The 19,794-nt window shown below is 44.8% G+C and overlaps 1 pseudogene; it reads left to right on the top strand.

Annotated features, from left to right (window-relative positions):
- The first annotated feature begins 10,147 nt into the window (after window positions 1-10,147).
- LOC129705703 (U6 snRNA-associated Sm-like protein LSm6) lies at window positions 10,148-13,540 on the top strand (annotated as a pseudogene).
- The last annotated feature ends 6,254 nt before the right edge of the window (window positions 13,541-19,794 follow it).

Below are 19,794 nucleotides of genomic sequence, written 5' to 3'. Positions count from 1 at the left end.
TACCCCGCTCCCCATAATTTCTCCCCATATCCATTGATTACGTTAGCCCAGAGAGCTTTCTGTGCCCTCTCTACCTTATGGAGTCATAGAGCAAGGCCCTTCTGCCTGACATGCCCCAGCTACACTAGTCCCACCTGCCTGCATTTGGCCCATATCCCTCTGGACCTGTCCTATCCATGTACCTAATTGTTTTTTAAACGTGGCGTTAGTCCCTGCCTCAATTACCTTATCTGGCAGCTCATTCCATACACTGACCACCCTTTGTGTGAAAGATTACCCCTCAGATTTCTAGTAAATCTTTTCCCCTTCACTTTAAACCTATGAATCAGAACTTCCTCCAAACCAAATACCAAGAGCTCACATAACAAGATGGATTTATTGAACATTCACGGTCATCATTTTTGTTATTGGAAGTTATCTTGATTAAGAATAGAATGAAATGTGACAATGATAACACAGTAGTCTTGCAGTTAAGTTACTAGATTAAGACTTAAAGGCCTGGTCCATAGCTAATGACTCCCCCCCTCCCCCCCTCACCCACACCCACCCACCCCACCTTCGCAGCTGGAGAATCTACCTATAAATGATTAAATAACTCTGGAGTTTTATCTATGTCGCCAAACATGAAACCACTGAATTGTCATATCAATGCACCCAGTTCACTGGTGGCCATTTGGGGATGAAAAGATGCCATCTTTAAATGGTTGGTCTAATTGTGACTTCAAATCTACCAATATCATTTACTCTTAACTATGTATGTGGGAAAGAACTGCAGATGCTGGTTTAAATCGAAGGTAGACACAAAATGCTGGAGTAACTGCATCCCAGCCTGGGGGAGTGGATGGAACATAAATATTTGAACTGTCAACGATACCCTCATCCCATGAACAAATTTGTTAAAAAAAAGTACTCTAACACTACTGAACCACAAATATATTTAGTTTTGATCTTTAGTTTAGAGATACAGCACGGAAACAGGCCTTTCGACCCACCAAGTTCACATCGACCATCGATCACTGCACACATTAACACCATCCTACACACTAGGGACAATTTTACACATACACCAAGCCAATTATCCTACATACCTGTATGTTTTTGGAGTGTGGTAAGAAACGGAAGATCTCGGAGAAAATGCGGTCACGGGGAGAACATACAAACTCCGTACAGACAGCACCCGTTAGTCGGGATGGAACCCGGGTCTCCGGCGCTGCAAGCGCTGTATGGCAGCAACTCTACCGCTGCACCACCGATCAGGCCTTTAAGTCTTAGGCTAGTAACTTAACGGCAAGGCTACTGTGTTATCATTGTCACCTTTCTTTCTATTCTTAATCAACATAACTTACTATATCAAAAATAAAGACCGTGAATATATTATTTAAATATTATGAGGAATGAGACAGTTGGTAAAATATTATTCCAATTTTGTGAAGAGCCATCAGATTATTAGAGCAATATCATTAAAATCGAAATCAGCGGATCCATGAGGTCTGGAATAAAACAAAATGTGCTGGAAACTCTCAGCAGTTCACGCAGCCTCTGTGGAAAGAGAAACAGTTCACGTTTCATGTCTGAGAACCTTCATCCTTTCGGACTTCATCGAGTTCTGATGAACGATTCAGACCTGAACATTTTTACTATTTGTCGCTTGACCAGTACAGTACTTCAATGGATTTAGAAACATAGAAACATAGAAATTAGGTGCAGGAGTAGGCCATTTGGCCCTTCGAGCCTGCACCACCATTCAATATGATCATGGCTGATCATCCAACTCAGTATCCCGTACCTGCCTTCTCTCCATACCCTCTGATCCCCTTAGCCACAAGGGCCACATCTAACTCCCTCTTAAATATAGCCAATGAACTGGCCTCGATTACCCTCTGCAGCAGAGAGTTCCAGAGATTCACCACTCTCTGTGTGAAAAAAGTTCTTCTCATTTCGGTTTTAAAGGATTTCCCCCTCATCCTTAAGCTGTGACCCCTTGTCCTGGACTTCCCCAACATCGGGAACAATCTTCCTGCATCTAACCTGTCCAACCCCTTAAGAATTTTGTAAGTTTCTATAAGATCCCCTCTCAATCTCCAAAATTCTAGAGAGTATAAACCAAGTCTATCCAGTCTTTCTTCATAAGACAGTCCTGACATCCCAGGAATCATTTGAATTCATTTGAATTCCATTTGAATTCAATTGGACTTCAATTATTATGTTTTTAGATCTTAGAAACAATGTTATACAATTTTAAAAAATGTTGTAAATACTTGGCAACTCGGGCATCTATAGCGAGACAAATTAATGTATTTATTTATATAGTACTTTTATTACTTTAGTTTAGTTTATAATTATCAGATGTAGTGAGGTGCAGTGAGAAGCTTTTTGTTGCGTGCTATCCAGTCTATAAAAATACTGGAGTTGATTACAATCAAGCCATCCACAGTGTACAGATACAGGATAAATTGTATCATTTCTATGTGTAGAGAAATTATGCTGTCGAAATAAAGAATGGAGCGATTGTAATGTATGATAACAGATTCACTTCTGGGACCAGTGCGCAGAGTCTCCTGGCTTCATAAGGTCATAAGTGATAGGAGTAGAATTAGTCCATTCGGCCCATCAAGTCTATTCTGTCATTCAATCATGGCTGATCTATCTCTCCCTCCAACCCCTATTCTCCTGCCTTCTCCCCATAACTTCTCACACCTGTACTAATCAAAAATATATCTAACTGCTTTAAACATATCCACTGCCTCCACAGCCTTCTGTGGCAAAGAATTCCACCGATTCACCACCCTCTGACTAAAGCAATTTCTCCTCATCTCCTTCCTAAAAGAACGTCCTTTAATTCTGAGGCTATGACCTCTAGTCATAGACTATCTCACTAGTGGAAACATCCTCTCCACATCCACTCTATCCAAGCCTTTCACTGTTCTGTATGTTTCAATGAGGTCCCCCCTCATTCTTCTAAACTCCAGCAAGTAGAGGCCCTGAGCCGACAAATGCTCATCATCATAGGTTAACCTACTCAATCCTGGGATCATTCTTATCAACCACCTCTGGACCCTCTCCAGAGCCAGTACATCCTTCCTCAGATAAGGTGCCTAAAATTGTTCACAATATTCCATATGCAACATTACCTGCACCTTATAGAGCCTCAGCATTACATCCCTGTTTTTGTATACAAGCCCTCTTGAAATAAATGCTGGAATTGAGATTGATTTCTTTACTACCGGTTCGACTTGCATCTCAGATACAGTATGTGCAGTAGCAATGTTACAAAATTTTGAGATTTAAAAAATCAAGTCTGCGATTTATCCCATCAGATAAAGCATAACAATAAGTTTAATTTGACACCTAATTCACTTTCATATCTCAAGTATTAAAAAAGCTATGACCATTTTCATACTCGGAAATTAGCATCTTGTTCCCTATTGATTTTCAATGGACATTACAAAAAAGCTGTGATCTTGGATTGTCAATAGCCCATTTCTTAAGGAAAGATTAACATTTTTAAATAGCCTAAGTGTCCAAAGATTATTCACAAATAATTCACAATATAACATGATTTTTATATCTAATTTACATTAATTTATAGGCCAAATGGAAGGAATTTAGTGTTCAATTGCTGTAAATAAATGCCCATTTAAATCGGTTTTCTAGTGGGTTTCTGTGAACGCGCAGGTTTAGAATGTTGACAGCGCGCTAGATTAGTGCCCTCAAATGCCGAGAAAAATACTGCGGGATATAAAAAGCCCAAAATGAGCTATTCGTTATAGATAATTATAATTATAGGGTTATATACATGCCCCATTTAATGTAAAAATAAGGTACATACCTTTAATTGTTTGCTTTATAAAACCTTGGGGCTGCGAAAGCTTGCGAACTGAACGAGAGCTTTTAAATTTATTATATCTACTATTCGAGGCCTATAAAACTAATAATAGCTTTTGGGACCGGGTCTTGCAGCGATTTTCCGTTAATGATTTACTAGGCTGAACATCTGCGATTGGAACAGCCTAGTAAAAATCGGGTTTTAAACCCGCCCCCTCTAAACAGCTCCAAAATCACACACAAGGGGTGGGGCAGATGCTCAGCCACGATTCAGGTAGGTTTTGTAACATACCTAATTGCAGTGTCGGAAGAAGCTGCAGATGCTGGTTTAAACCGAAGATAGGCACAAAATGCTAGAGTAACTCGGCAGGATCTCTGGATCTCTGGAGTGAAGGAATGGGTGAGGTTTCTGGTCGAGACCCTTCTCTCCAGAGATCCCGCTGAGTAACTCCATCATTTTTGTGTGGCAGTGGTCCACTGAGACAGTATGCAGAATGGCCACAGCAATGGCCCCACTCACCTGAGTGAGAGATGTTTGCGCTTGGGCCGAGTGTGGGGTTATGTATGGGGCTGGGGTCCCTCCCCGCCCGCCCTGTCAGCCTGGCTCAGTCAGCCAGCCCGAGGCCAAGGGGAACTCAGCGCCGCCATCTTGTCTGTTTGACAACGGTTGTCGGGGGCAACGGTCCCCTTGGCAACCGCGGGCCAATCACGGAGCGGAGGACGGGAACGCCCCGCCGCCATCTTGCCGCGTTGACGGCTGTTGCCGGGGGCAACCGTCCCCCTTGGCAACCGCGGGCCAATCACGGAGCGGAGGACGGGAACGCCCCCGCCGCCATCTTGCCTCGTTGACGGCTGTTGCCGGGGGCAACCGTCCCCTTAGCAACCGTGAACCAGACGCCGAGTGGCCATCTTGGGAAAGGAGGGAATGGCTCGGCTCGGCTCGGCCTTGCATCCACGGTGAGCTCTTGACCTTCACCCTTCGTGTGCCCGTCTAAACCCCGACTTATTATCTCTGAGGTTACTCACGAGGCTTAGTGCAGTGGTGACTGCGTGGTTAATGTTCATGGCGACCCGTTTAATTTGATCTTTTAGTGCTAAACCCTGAACTGGGAATGTTCAGACACAAAAACTCAACGGGACAACCATAACTGGACCATTACACCAGCATTTTGTGTCTATCTTCGGTTTAAACCAGCATCTGCAGTTCCTTCCTACAACTGGCAATGTTCAGAGCAGTTGGACAACACCACTGTTGAGGGCCAGGTAATTGTGCTGGCACCATTTGATTAGTCTGTCGATCTCACTTCTATACTCTGACTCCATCAGTGATACGTCGCACAACAGTGGTGTCTTCAGTGAACTTGATGATGGAGTTCGCACTGTGACCGACTACGCAGTCATGAGTAAAGAGTGAGTACAGCAGGGGGCTGAGCACGCAGCCTTGAGGTGCTCCCGTGCTGATTGTTATCGAGGCAGACACATTTCCACCAATACGAACAGACTGTGGTCTGTGAATGAGGAAGTCGAGGATCCAATTGCAGAGGGATGCGCAGAGACCCAGATCTGAGAGCTTGGTAATCAGCTTGGAGGGGATGATTGTATTAAATGCTGAGCTGTAATCAATGAATAACAGCCTGACATATGAGTTTTTGTTGTCCAAGTGGTCCAGTGCGGAGTGGAGAGCCAGCGAGATCACATCCACCATTGACCTGTTGTGGCGGTAGGCAAACTGCAGTGGGTCCAGGTTTTTGTCGAGGTAGGAGTTGATTTGCGCCATGATCAACCTCTCAAAGCACTTCATCACCACCGACGTTAATGCCACTGATCGATAGTCGTTGAGGCATGTCACCTTGCTCTTCTTGGATGCCAGTATAATTGTTGCCCTTTTAAAGCAGGTGGGAACATCGGATCTCAGAAGTGAGAGGTTGAAAATGTCCGCAAAAACTCCCGCCAGTTGGTCCGCACAGGTTTTTAGAACATGATCTGGTATACCATCAGGACCAGGTGCTTTCCGAGGGTTCACCAATCAAGCTGATTGAGTAGGCTATACTGATCTTATTAGATAGCATATAGCCACAGAAAAGGAGGAAATAGTTACAGTTAACAAGTTGTGCATAAAGCCGCATGTGGAGCCTCAGTTGTAAAGCCCCAGTTGTGTAGGGTTCTGGTGAGACCACATCGGGAGTATTGTGTCCAGTTTTGGTCTCCTAAATGGAGGAACGGCATCCTTGTGATTGAGGCAGTGCAGCGTAGGTTCACGAGATTGATCCCTGGGATGGCGGGACTGTCATATGAGGAAAGATTGAAAAGACTAGGTTTGTATTCACTGGAGTTTAGAAGGATGAGGGGGATCTTATAGAAACATATAAAATTATAAAAGGACTGGACAAGCTAGATGCAGGAAAAATGTTCTCAATGTTGCGGACGATCAGCCATGATCACATGGCGGTGCTGGCTCGAAGGGTTGAATGGCCTCCTCCTGCTATTTTCTATGTTTCTATGGGCGAGTCCAGAACCAGGGGCCACAGTCTTAGAATAAAGGGGAAGTCATTTAAGACTGTGGTGAGAAAAACTTTTTCACCCAGAGAGTTGTGAATTTGTGGAATTCCCTGCCACAGAGGGCAGTGGAGGCCAAATCACTGGATGGATTTAAGAGAGAGTTAGATAGAGCTCTAGGGGCTTGTGGAATCAAGGGATATGGGGAGAAGGCAGGCACTGGCTATTGATTGGGGATGATCAGCCATGATCACAATGAATGGCAGTGAATGCTGGCTCGAAGGGCCGAATGGCCTCCTCCTGCACCTATTTTCTATGTTTCTATGGAGCACCAGGTTCAGTTCTAGGCACGACATCTCAGATACATTACTATTGCAATGGGTGGAGTGCAGCTTCATTAAAATGATACCTGGGTTGAAAGGGTTCGTCTATGATGACAGATTGTGTAGAATACGTCTCTGTTCTCATGACCATGGAAAATTAAAGGGTGATTTAATTGGGATAATATGATAATTAAAGGATTTAATAAGGCAGTTAGAGGCGACTTCCTCTGAAGAGCAAACGCAGAGCTTGCAAGATCCTTGCAAGATCACCCAAGGTGGATGTTGGGAGTTAATTCTTTGGATAAAATATGGAACTGTTCTCCCCAAAATTGCTGAGGCCAGGAGTCAAATGAAAACTTCAGAATTGAAGTTAATAACCGTTTCTTTCGACAGGTTTATTAATGTATAATAAACAGGATTAGCAGCTACAGGGAAAGGTTGGACAAACTTGGATTGTTTTCTCTGGAGCACTGCAGGCTGAGGGGAGGCTATAGAAGTATATAAAATTATGAGAGGCCCTGATAGCATAGACAGTCAGAACCTTTATCCCAGGAGAAAAATGTAAAAGACTGGAAGGCATAGCTTTATGGTGACAAGGGCAAAGTTTAAAGGAGATAGATGCTCAGGGCAAATGTTATATTCGGAGCGTGGTGGGTGCCTAGATTGTGCTGCCAAGGGTGATGGCGGAGGCAAAAACTATTGTGATGTTTAAGCGGCTTTTAGATAGGCCCATGGAAATACAAGGAATGGAGGGACATGCATTACATGCAGGCAAAGAGGGTTAATTTAACTTGCTGTTATTTTCAGCACGGACATTGTGGGCCGAAGTGCCTGTTTCTGTGTTGCTGTTCTATGTATGAAGAATCCAGAAAAATAGATAAAGTGTAACATTGTCATGGATAATAAAATGGCAGAATAATGTCGACGGTTTAAATGTTTCTGGCTTTAGTTGAGTTCGGAGATACAATGTGGAAACAGGCCCTTCGGCGCTCCAAGTCAGCGCAAATCAACGATCACTCGTACACTAGTTCTATCCTACACACTAGGGACTAGTAACAGAAGCCAATTAACCTGCATGTCTTTGGAGTGTGGGAGTAAACCCACATGGTCACAGGGAGAATGTACAAACTCCGTACAGACGGTACAGACAGCACAGAGACTGTGGTCAGGATCAAACTCTGGCGCTGTAAGGCAGCAACTCTATGCCGCCTCTGTATCTGACGCTGTATCTGAAGAAGAGAATAACTGAACAGATTGTGGGCAGAGACAAGATGGGAACGGTACGGGAAAGAATGCGAGACTTAATGAGTAAAGGTAAAACCCACTTACAAAAGAGCCTTCAAACTCAAGCTGTTTTGTTAGTTGCGACATGACTCAAACTTCAAATATGCACATCAGATGAGATTAACTGGCCCTGCCTAAACCAACCAAACACTCATTGCATTACGGGATACTACACACCTTTTCCTTAATTAAATAAAAAGCTGATTATCAGTATTTTCTCATTACTGGTTTGTGAGAAAACAAATCGCTCAGGCTCACTTCATCTTGAGCAAGCATTAGGTTTTCAAATCAAAGATCTTTGCTCCTAATTACATATATTGCCTCAGGAGCTGGGTGGTGCCGCCAGTTGGCCCAATGTTTTTATACGATTCTGGGTGCAAATATATGATCAGCCGATATTAATTACATGAAAATATCCTATCTGATCATGCATGCCAACCTTTGGCTTTTTAAGATCAGAGTCCATTTGTCAAGCTGAAAACATTCTACAAGACAAAACAACTTTCTAATCGGAGACACAAAAAGCTGGAGTAACTCAGCGGGTCAGGCAGCCTCTGGAAAAACGGAACAGGTGACGTTTCAGGTCCAGACCCTTGACCCAAAATGTCTCCTATTCCTTTTCTCCAGTGATGCTGTCTTCAGTATAAACCAGTTCTTTCCTACACCTTTCTAATTGGGATTAAAATTGAAAAGAAGCAGATAACTTTGAAAAGAAAACTGTAAAATTGCATAACAGCACAATTTTCATTGGGAACTGAGTGAAGGAGTGTAATCAACATCTTACTCGTTTAAAGAGGTTGTTATGGGCACCATTGTCCAATAAGCTACATTGTCCAATACCGTTACATTCTGTGAAATACACAAAGTGCTGGAGTAACTCAGCAGGTCAGGCAGCATCCCTGGAGAACATGGATAGGTGACATTCAGGGTCGTTGCCTATTTCCTTCGCTCCATAGATGCTGCTGCACCCGCTGAGTTTCTCCAGCTTTTCTGTGTAACCTTCGATTCTCCAGCATCTGCAGTTCCCTCTTAAACCCCGTTTACAGACTGTTTGTTGGGGATGGGGAACAAAACCTGTCAGGTAATAGATTGATAAATGTGAGGGGGTGGAGGTTGATAGTTGGTGGGCAAAGGCCAGAGATGAAAAGACAGGTGATCAAAAAGATTGAAGAGTTGCGGCAAAATATAACACTAAAGGAAGGAATCTAGGTGGAAGGGGAGGGGAGAAGTAGGTGTAAGTCCAGGTGGGACACGAGGGGGGGGGGGGGGGGGGGGAGAGGTAGGATTTTGTAGTTGAATAAAATTGGAGAATTCAATGTTTATACCATTGAGTTGTAGGCTACTCAAGTGGAATTTGAGATGTTGTTCCTCCAGTTTGCGTGTGGCCTCACTCTGACAATGGAGTAAGCCCAGGGCAGAAAGGTCTGTTTGGCGATGGGAAGAGGAGTTTAAATGGTTAGTAACCAGGAGATCCCATAGTCCTTGGAAGACCTAGCGCTAATATTCGGCAAAACAGTCGACTAGGGGAGAATACGTGTTCGGCACGGAGTAGAAGGGGCGAGATGGCCTGTTTCTGTGCTGTAATTGATATATGGTTATATGGGTGTATGCCTGGTCCACATCAGGAACACCGGATGCAGTAGATGAGGTTAGAAGCATGTGAATCTCTGTCTCACCTGGAAAGACTGCTGGTGTCCTGGATGGAGGTGAGGGAGGGAGTACAGGGCCAGGCATTACATCTCTTGCGGTTGTAGGGATGGGTATTTTGGGTGTAAACGGACGAGTGAAGCAAGGAGTTGTGCAGGGAATGGTCTCTGCGGAAGGCGAAAGGGGCGGGGATGGGAAGATGTGGCTACATTCTGTAGTTCAGTTAGCCAATCACGTTGATTTCAGGTCACAAAGAAGAGCTAATTTTCCACAATTTCTTTGCTTTAGGGGAATTTGATTTTCAGAGCTGTGGGAAGACACTGCAGATACTGGAATCTTGAGCAAAACAAAAAGTGATGGAGGAACTCTGCTGTGGCATCGATGATGGGCAGCATCTGTGAAGGGAATTGACAGACGACTTTTCGGGTTGACAGAACACAAGGTAGAATGGACTGACAACCAATTCCTGCACAGATGCTGCCCGATCTGCTGAATTTCTACGGCACTTTGTGTTGTGCTTTAACAAAACATTATGGCTTCATAGTTGGCATTGGCAATTTATTTAATATTTATTTCAATACAGGTGTGATGATCAAGCTATTAAAATACACCTGTGAACTCGCTGCTGTGCTCAGCACGATAACATTTTCTCTCAATGGCTAAGGTCTTCCATGAGTCAGTTCTGCGTTTTACCCCGTCACTGATAACCAAAACCTTTCTGACTACCTACATAATCTTTTCAGTTCAGCCCCAGTTGCTGTGTCTGCCTTCCATTGACAACGTGGCAAACCTTTGCAAATAGTAAAAATCCTTGCCTGGGGCAGATATTAGCTAACCCGTTCTTCTTGCTGGTGATGTTAGATATACCAAATGAAACTCGACAAGAGGATCTCCACTCTGTAAACACATGTAAAAACACTTTCAGTGTAACTCAGTCATGTGTGTGGTCATTGATCTACAAAGTTACACTTCTACTTGGGATTGTTTCATCATCAAACAAGCAGTTGCTACCCATCAGCTGTTACCCAAAAGACAAGACTCTTGCTAAAAATCAGTGCAGAGCTCTGAATCCCACGTGACTGTGAGATCACGGAGACGGCGTGAAAAGTGTGAAGGAGTCACGAAATGGTGGAAGAGGTAAGGAAGACCAATGGAAAAGCTGCAGGGAAAACCTACTGAAGTTCTAATCACAGGGCCCATCCTTTAAAGTCAAGATTATTTTTGTATTTCGGCAATTGCTAACTGCATTGGAATGTTATGGAGAGTTTCCAAAACCAGCGAATGGTATGAAGAAGTCTTTCAGCAATTTTCTCACATATACTGTACACACATAGTTTTTGATTTGATGGGGTTGTTCCTTGCAGAACTGAAACAAAACAATCAATTTCTCCAAACAAGTGGTGATAACATGGAATCTAGCCCATGCCGTGTAAATTCAAGCATTCTCAAACAATACTTGAGGAAAGACATTTTTACAAAACATTTTCCTTAAGAGGAGATATTGGACAAGCAATGTAGAAACAAGAACTGCAGATGCTGGTTTACAAAGGTAGACAGTGCTGGAATAACTCAGTGGGTCAGGCAGCATCTCAGGAGAACATCAATAGGTGACAATTCATGTTGGGATAGTATGAAGAAGGGTCTTAACTTGAAACATCATCTACTGTATCTATGTTCTCCTGAGATACTGCAGATCCACTGATCATTTTGAAGAGGGGTCCGGACCCAAAACGTCACCTGCCCATTCCCTCCCCAGATGTTGCCTAAGTTCCTCCAGCACTTTGTTTTGCCCAAGACTCTAGCATGTCTCTAGCTACTCGAATTGCCAAGGCCTGGAAAACGACAGAACAAGTGCTGATAAATAGAAATAGTGTAGACAAGTAATTGATGGTTAGCATGAATGTGGTCAGCTAAAGGGTTTATTACTTTGAGTATGACATGATAATAACATTCCAAAATGCTTTACATCTTCTTAAATATTGAATCATGAATGCCCTTCAGGGAAGGATATCTACAATCAAGATATTATTTGTCACATGCACTAGAACAATTACATTCTACAGCATGAAAACAGGCCCAATTCATCCATGCTGTCCAAGATGTCCTATCTAAACTAGTCCCATTAGCTCACATTTGGCCCATATCCCTCGAAACCTTTCCAAAAGGGCCTGTCCCACTTGGGCGACCTAATCCGCGAGTTCTGGCGAGTTTGCCCTCGACTCATCGCAGCATGGTCGACACGAGGTCCTAGGAGGTCTTCGTAACTCTCCTTCATGCTCGAGAGTGGTCTCTGTGTACTCGAGGCCTCAGCTAGGTCGCAGCATTTTTTTCAATATGTTAAAAATGCCCGTGAGTAAGAAAAGGTCAACATGGAAAAAATCGATACTTTTTTACTTGTAGGTTTAGTCGTGGTAGGTCGTAGTAGGTCGGCATGTTAGTCGTAGGTAATCGATGTTAGTCGAACGTAGTCATAGATAGTCTTCAACATAGTCGAAGGGAGATCGAAGGAGGTCGTCTTCACTCTCTGTTATTCGGTGTCCAATTTTCCAGAAGTTAGTCGTAGCTAGTCGTAGCCAGTCGAAGCTAGCCTTCCACAGTCGAAGGAGGTTGAAGGAGGTCTTCTACATAGCCGAAGAAGGTCTTCAACATGTCATTTTTTTTAACTCTTCTGAACTCGCCAATTAGGTCGCCCAAGTAGAACAGCCCCTTAACTATGTACCTGTGCAAATGACTTTTAAAGTGACTGTCCATTACTTACTGAAGCTATTGGGTCATACAGCGAGGAAACAGACCCTAAGGCCCAACTTGCGAATGCTGACCAACTGGCGCCATCTACACAAGTCCCAGCTGTCTGCGTTTGGACCATATCCCTCTTAACCTATCCTGGCCATGTGCCTGTCTACCTGTTTAAATTAGCATTAGATCAGGGAATTTAGACCATTGCCCAGTCTGGAATGTGTGCCGCTCCTGATCCATAGCAAGCTGTTCAATGTCCTTTTACATTGCCTAGCAAGCCATTCAGTTGTATCACGTCTAATCATGAATGCTAGTACGCAACCATTCCAATCAAACCATCAGTGGACCATGCGTAGGCTGAAGCTGAAGGACGCAAAATGAGCCTGCAAAAGCAAACACCCAGCGATGTTCTAAAACAAATTATAGGGAGGCCAGTGGTGGTTAGACTGAACTCGGGTGTGGATTACTGAGGTGTTTTAGCTTGTTTTGGAAGGATATATTGACATAGCACTGGAACAGACAGTCGAATATGTAAATGGCCAGCTTAAGAACAAATATGGAGATGCGTTTATTCGAGGCAACAATGTGTTGTGCATCAGTACACAGAAGATAAGACTTTAGATGATGTTGTAGACTGAATATTGATTTTTGATTTGAAAGGCATAATTTTTTGAACGTAACAAAACTTTCCTTTAACTCTTTTGAAAATGTAGTTTTCTACACTATATGTGGTTTCTCGATAAAGAATGATTTAATCCATATCTTCGTTTGGTTTACCAGATAATGGCTGTGATGTATGTGTCAAACGTGATGTCTTATTCTGACTGGTACTGGCCTATTTTGGAAGTATTGCATACAATTAAAGGAACGTGCATGTTTGGATCGAAGCTAATATACTGCTGAAAAAATTGTGAATAAAGGACTTGATGTAAAGGGAAAAAAAAGATAATTACACTGCATAATTACACAGCTAACGGGAGGAGCTCTCCGTGGGTGGTGGGGCCCGGCAGGTGAGTGAGTACTAAAGATAAGGCTGAAATATTCACCACCAAGTGCCGAGTGGATGACGCATTCTTTCCTCTGAGAAGAGATATTCAAAGCTAATTTTTAAGAAGGAACTGCAGATGCTGGAAAATCGAAGGTAGACAAAAATGCTGGAGAAATTCAGCGGGTGCAGCAGCATCTATGGAGCGAAGGAAATAGGCAACGTTTCGTGCCAAAACCCTTCTTCAGACTGATGTGGGGTGGGAGGGGGGGAGAGAAGAAAGAAGAAAGGAAGAGGAGGAGCCAGAGGGCTGAGGGAGAGCTGAGAAGGGGAGGAGACAGCAAGGGCTACCGGAAATTGGAGAATTCTATGTTTATGTCGCTAGGGTGCAGACTGCCCAAGCGGAATATGAGGTGCTGCTCCTCCAATTTCCGGTGGTGCTCACTCTGACCATGGAGGAGGCCCAGGACAGAGAGGTCGGATTCGGAATGGGAGGGGGAGTTGAAGTGCTGAGTCACCAGGAGATGAGGTCGGTTAATGCGGACCGACCGACTCTCCGCCAATTCATACACTTCACACGATGTCAAGAAACAATTGAGAGGTCTGGATTCAGCAAAGGCTGTGAGAGCGGATAGCATCCCAGCTGTATTACTGAGGACCTGCTCTCCAGAACCAGCCACACCTCTACCCAAACTGTTCCTTTAAAACTCTTTCGACACAGGGGTATGGCATGTTTGTCATCATCAGCCAAGCCATTGAATATAAGAAGATAGACATAAAGTGCTGGAGTAACTCAGCTACTGGTCAGGCAGCATCTTTGGAGAAAATGCATAGATGATGCTTCAGCCTGAAGAAGGGTACCAGCCTGAAACGTCACCGCTCCTTTTTCTCAAGAGATGCTTGCGAACATCACGTTCTCCAGAAACGCTGATTTACTCAAGCCATTGCGTCTTTTTGTCTTTGTAAACCAGCATCTGCAGTTCCTTATGTGTCCAACTCCGTCTACAAGTTCCTTGGCAAGTCATGCACCATTCTGACTAGGAAGCCTATCACCATTCCTTCATGGTTGCTAATTTAAAGCCCTAGATGTTCTTGATTTAACACCATTATGGAAGCTATTTCTCCTGTGATCTGCAGTTATTTACAATATACATTAATGATTTAGGTGAAGGAATTAAAAGTAACATTAGCAAATTAGCAGATGACACAAAGCTGGGTGGCAGTGTGAACTGTGAGGAGGATGCTATGAGAATGCAGGTTACTTGGACTGGTTGGGTGAGTGGGCAGATGCATGGCAGATGCAGTTTAATGTGGATAAATGTGAGGTTATCCACTTTGGTAGCAAAAACAGGAAGGCAGATTACTATTTGAATGGTGACGTTGGGAAAAGGGGAATTACAATGGGATCTGGAGATCCTTGTGAGTCAGTGAAAATAAGCATGCAGGTACAGCAGGCAGTGAAGAAAGCAAATGACATGTTGGCCTTCATAACAAGAGGAGATGAGTATAGGAGCAAAGAGGTCTTTCTGCAGTTGTACAGGGCCCTAATGAGACCACACCTGGAGTTTTGTGTGCAGTTTTGGTCCCCTAATTTGAGGAAGGACATTCTTGCTATTGAGTGAGTGCAGCGTAGGTTCACAAGGTTAATTCCCTGGATGGCGGGACTGTCATATGCTGAGAGAAAGGAGTGGCTGGGCGTGTACACTCTGGAGTTTAGAAGGATGAGAGCGGATCTTATTGAAACCTATAAGATTATTAAGGGATTGGACACGCTAGAGGCAGGAAACAAGTTCCCGATGTTGGGGGAGTCCAGAACCAGGGCCACAGTTTAAGAATGAGGGGTAGGCCATTTAGAACGGAGATGTGGAAACACCTTTTCACACAGAGAGTTGTGAATTTGTGGAATTCTCTGCCTCAGAGGGCAGTGGAGGCCAGTTTTCTGGATACTTTCAAGAGAGAGCTTGATAGGGCTCTTAAAGATAGCGGGGAGTTAGGAGATATGGGGAGAAGGCAGGATCGGTGCACTGATTATGGATGATCAGCCATGATCGCAGCGGATGACTACACTCGCTCGAAGGGCTGAAAGGGCTACTCCTGCATCTATTGTCTATTGTCAAATACAGTTCACCACTACCTTTTCAGAGCATTTAGGAATGGACAATTAACATCTTGCTTGTGACGCTCAAATCCCTAAAGATGAACAAATAAAATACCATTCATTTTAAATTGGCATAAAACAATACATTGTTGGCAGTCAGCCGAGAGTTGCTTGTTGACAAGTTGACACCAGCTTTATTAAATAAAAGAAATGTGCAGCTGAATTTAATCCGGTTATAATTCATTGCAGCTGTAAACTTCATGTTCATGTTTCCAACCCAAATGAGGGGAAAATAATCGTGATTCAGTGGAAGATTTCCTGACTGTTCTTTCACAATAAAATGGATTTTGGAAAATATACACTTGCTTGGTTGATAAGCAAACAGTATTCACGTTTGTTTATAGAAAGATTTAAAAAATCAATGAGCCAGCTTTATTATAAAAACAGAATGCTGAAAATGCTCAGCATCTGTGGCGACAAATAGCTAATGCCCCTGTCCCACTTAGGAAACCTGAACGGAAACCTCTGGAGACTTTGCGCCCCACCCAAGGTTTCCGTGCGGTTCCCGGATGTTTTTGTCCGTCTCCCTACCTGCTTCCACTACCTGCAACCTCCGGCAACCACCTGCAACCACCGGGAACCGCACGAAACCTTGGGTGGGGCACAAAGTCTCCAGAGGTTTCCGTTCAGGTTTCCTAAGTGGGACAGGGGCATAACTCTTCAATCATGTCTAATAACAGGCCATTAAAATGTAATATTAACTCTTCGTAGCTACTGCATTTTCGGTTTTCTATTTTTATTTCACATTTCCAGTAGGCAGTAATTTGCTTCTGATTTAATATTGATGTGGTTTTTCCATTGCCTTAAATTGTGCAGGCAGTCTGCGGAGAGTACTGTTTTCTCCTTGCACCATATCTTAGCTGAACGTTAGTTAACAGGGTGACATTTGCTGGTCTACTGTAGAACATAGAATAGGACAACACTGAACAGGTCCTTCAGCACAAGATGTCTGTGCCGAACCATTCTACCACCAATTAGAGAGCCGTCCTGAGATACCATCGACCTCATGAGAGACCCTCAGACTATCTTTAATAGGTCTTTACTGGACTTTATCTTGCACTAAATGTTATTTCCTTTATCCTGTACCTGTACACTGTGGACGGCTTCATTGTAATCATGTATACTCTTTTCGGACTCTGTGATTTACGGACTGTTCCCAGGGACACATTCAGAGACTGACATCGAGTGCTGCTGGAGGGTCATCAACTCAGTGAAAGACGCTCTTTGGTCTGCCCGAGCGTTGCTCACCACCCAGCAGAGCGAGTTGTCCGTCAGGTAATGTTGCCGACTGGCCCGCTGCAGACGGCAAGAGTACGTGCTAAGGGACTCGCTGAAGCTTGGTGCAGCCAACGCCAAGGCTCGGTGGGGGAGGGCCACAGTCTAGGGTCCTTCCGCTGCTGGACATGGGGGGCACGGTATGGTGGAGACGCCCCTCAAATTAAATTAAGGGAAGGTAGCCCACGCCAGGGGGCCACATGGGTGACACGGGTGGGGGACATTTTTGTGGAAATGAAAATGTCAGATGGAATTTTCGCACTGTGTAAACATTGTATATATTTATTACTTGGACAGGGGCCACAGAGTGGCACGGGTGGGGGACTGTTTAGTGAAATTTGACAAATGTAAAAAAATCGTACTGGAAAAATTTGTATAGTCTCCGAAAATGTCGGATGAATTTTGTTTGTTTGAATGGTTCAGGAATTGTATATATTTATCAATTGAATAAAGTCTATTTTGAAATAAAAATGTATACTCTTTTCGCAGACTGGATAGGAATAGGGATACTTTATTGTCACATGTGACTAGGCACAGTGAGATTCTTTGCTTGCATACACAATGTATACAAATAGCAGGCACAAGGTCACAAAGCACGCCGACTCCCCCTTTTGTCTCCCTCTCCCCCACCCCCCACACCGGGTTCTCCATTGTTCTTCCCCTCCCCCCTCACCGTGGTCCTCCACGCTCTCATCGACCATAGGTCGACCTGCTTCGACCGACCCGGGAGAACCCGTCCGGGCCCCAACCCCGGCTTCTACGCGGCAATCCGGGAGGCGTCGAGACCACAGCGCCTCGATAAAGGCCTCCGGCCGTGTTCCCAGTCATCAGCCGCGGGGCGGGGGCCTGTCGGGATAGCACACAACAAAAAGCTTTTCACTGTACCTCGGTACACATGAAAATAAACAATACTAAACATGCCCACTTAAGCTAAAGCCTGCCAGCGCATGGTCTATATCCCTCCACTCACTGCCTATGTAGTCTGAGGAAGGGCCTCGACCTGAAATGTTGCCTGTGTAAGTTTCCACATATACCTCAACTCCATCCTATCCCCCTGGTCCAATCCATCCCTACCTATGTCCAAGCATGCCCTTCATCTCTTCAATTACTACGGTTTTCCAGGCCTCCACTCCCTAGACTCTACTAAGGATGTTCAGCCACTCTACACCTCCATTTCCCCCATCAGGAAGGCATTAAAGCCCTCCATTTCTTCCTCAACCGCAGAACAAGCCAATTTCACTCTACCAACACTCTCCTCCGCCGAGCAGAGCTGGCCCCTACCCTTAACAACTTCTTCGACTCCTCCCAATTCCTCCAGATCCATAGGCCCCGGCTATGCCTGCCTCCTTGTAGGGTACATCGAACAATCCCTGTTCCAGGTGTTCACTGGCCCTATCCGCAAATTCTACCTCCACTATATTGATGACTACATAGGGGCTACCTCCTGCAGCCATGCAGAACTCACTGACCATTAACTACACTACTCATTTCCATCCTGCACTCAAATCCGTTTGGACCATCTCCAACATCTCCCGACCGTTTCTTGATCTCACCGTCTCTATCACAGGAAATAGACTATTGACTGACATCTATTATAAACCCACTGACTCTCACAGCTATCTAGACTACACCATCTTCCCATCCTGCCTCCCGCAAAGACTCTATTCCCAACTCTCAATACCTCCGTGTACACTGCATCTGCGCCCATGATGAAGTGTTCCATGCCAGGACATCTGAGAGGGTGGTGTATCTGGAATTCTTTGAACAGAAGGCTGTAGAGGCAAAGTCAGTGGATATATTTAAGGCAGAGATAGATAGATTCTTGATTATTACGGGCATCAGAGGTTATGGGGAGAAGGCAGGAAATGGGTTTAGGAGATCAGCCATGATTGAATGGGCCAAATGGCCTAATTCCACTCCCATTCCTTATGTCCTCATTCTTTAGAGAACGGGGGAGCAAGAGTGGAACAGCGGGATATCGAGACCCTAGTGAGGCCTCACTAGGGCCTCCTCGGTTTCCCGCATCTCCGCTCTTGCTCCCCCTCTCCCCAGTTGCAATGGACAGAGTCCCCCCTAGTCCTCACCCCATCAGCCGTCGCATGCAGCTCATAATTCTCCAAAATTTTCGCCGCCTCCAACGGGATCCCACTAACCACATCTTCCAATCTCCACCCCTTTCCACTTTCCGCAGAGACCGTTCCCTCCGCAACTCCCTGGTCAACTCATCTCTTCCCACCCAAACCACCCCCTTCCCAGGTACTTTCCCCAGCAACCGCAGGAGATGCAACACCTGTCACTATACCTCCTCTCTCGACTCTGTCCAGGGACCACGATTGTCCTTCCAGATTAGGCAGAGGGTTACGTGCACCTCCTCCAACATTATCTACTGTACCCGCTGTTCCAGGTGTGGACTCCTGTATATCGGCAAGACCAAGCGCAGGCTCGGCGATTGTTTTGCTGGACACCTCCACTCAATTTCACCTTGATTCCCCGTTTGCTACATTATTCCCCATTTGCTAAACACTTACTCCCCCCTCCCATTCCCAATCTGACCTCTCTGTCCTGGGCCTCCTCCATTGTCAGAGTGAGACCCAGTGCAAATTGGAGGAACAGCACCTCATATTTCGCTTGGGCAGCTTACACCCCAGCTGTATGAACATTGACTTCTCTAACTTAATGTAGCCCTTGCTTTCCCTCTCCCCTTCCCCTTCCCAGTTCTTCGACCAGTCTGACTGTCCCTTTGATTACATTTTATCTCTGTTTGCTGTGTTGTCAACTTCACCTAACTAACAATGGTCTGTTCTACATTTTCCTTTATCTCTTTTGATCTCTTAAACTTCTTTATATCGGTAACTCCCTCTCCCGACACTCAGTCCGAAGAAGGGTTTCGACCCAAAACGTCACCCATTCCTTCTCTCCAGAGATGCTGCCTGTCCCACTGAGTTACTCGAGCATTTTGTGCCTATCTTCAGTATAAAGCAGCATCTGCAGTTCCTTCCTACACACTGTCCATTCCCTCCACAGGTGCTGCCTGATATGCGGAGTTCCTCCAGCACTTTGTGTTT

Source organism: Leucoraja erinacea, chromosome 2 (genome assembly GCF_028641065.1).
Source record: "Leucoraja erinacea ecotype New England chromosome 2, Leri_hhj_1, whole genome shotgun sequence".
In the NCBI taxonomy this organism is placed as follows: Eukaryota; Metazoa; Chordata; class Chondrichthyes; order Rajiformes; family Rajidae; genus Leucoraja; species Leucoraja erinaceus.
This window is presented reverse-complemented; position numbering and strand designations above follow the sequence as displayed.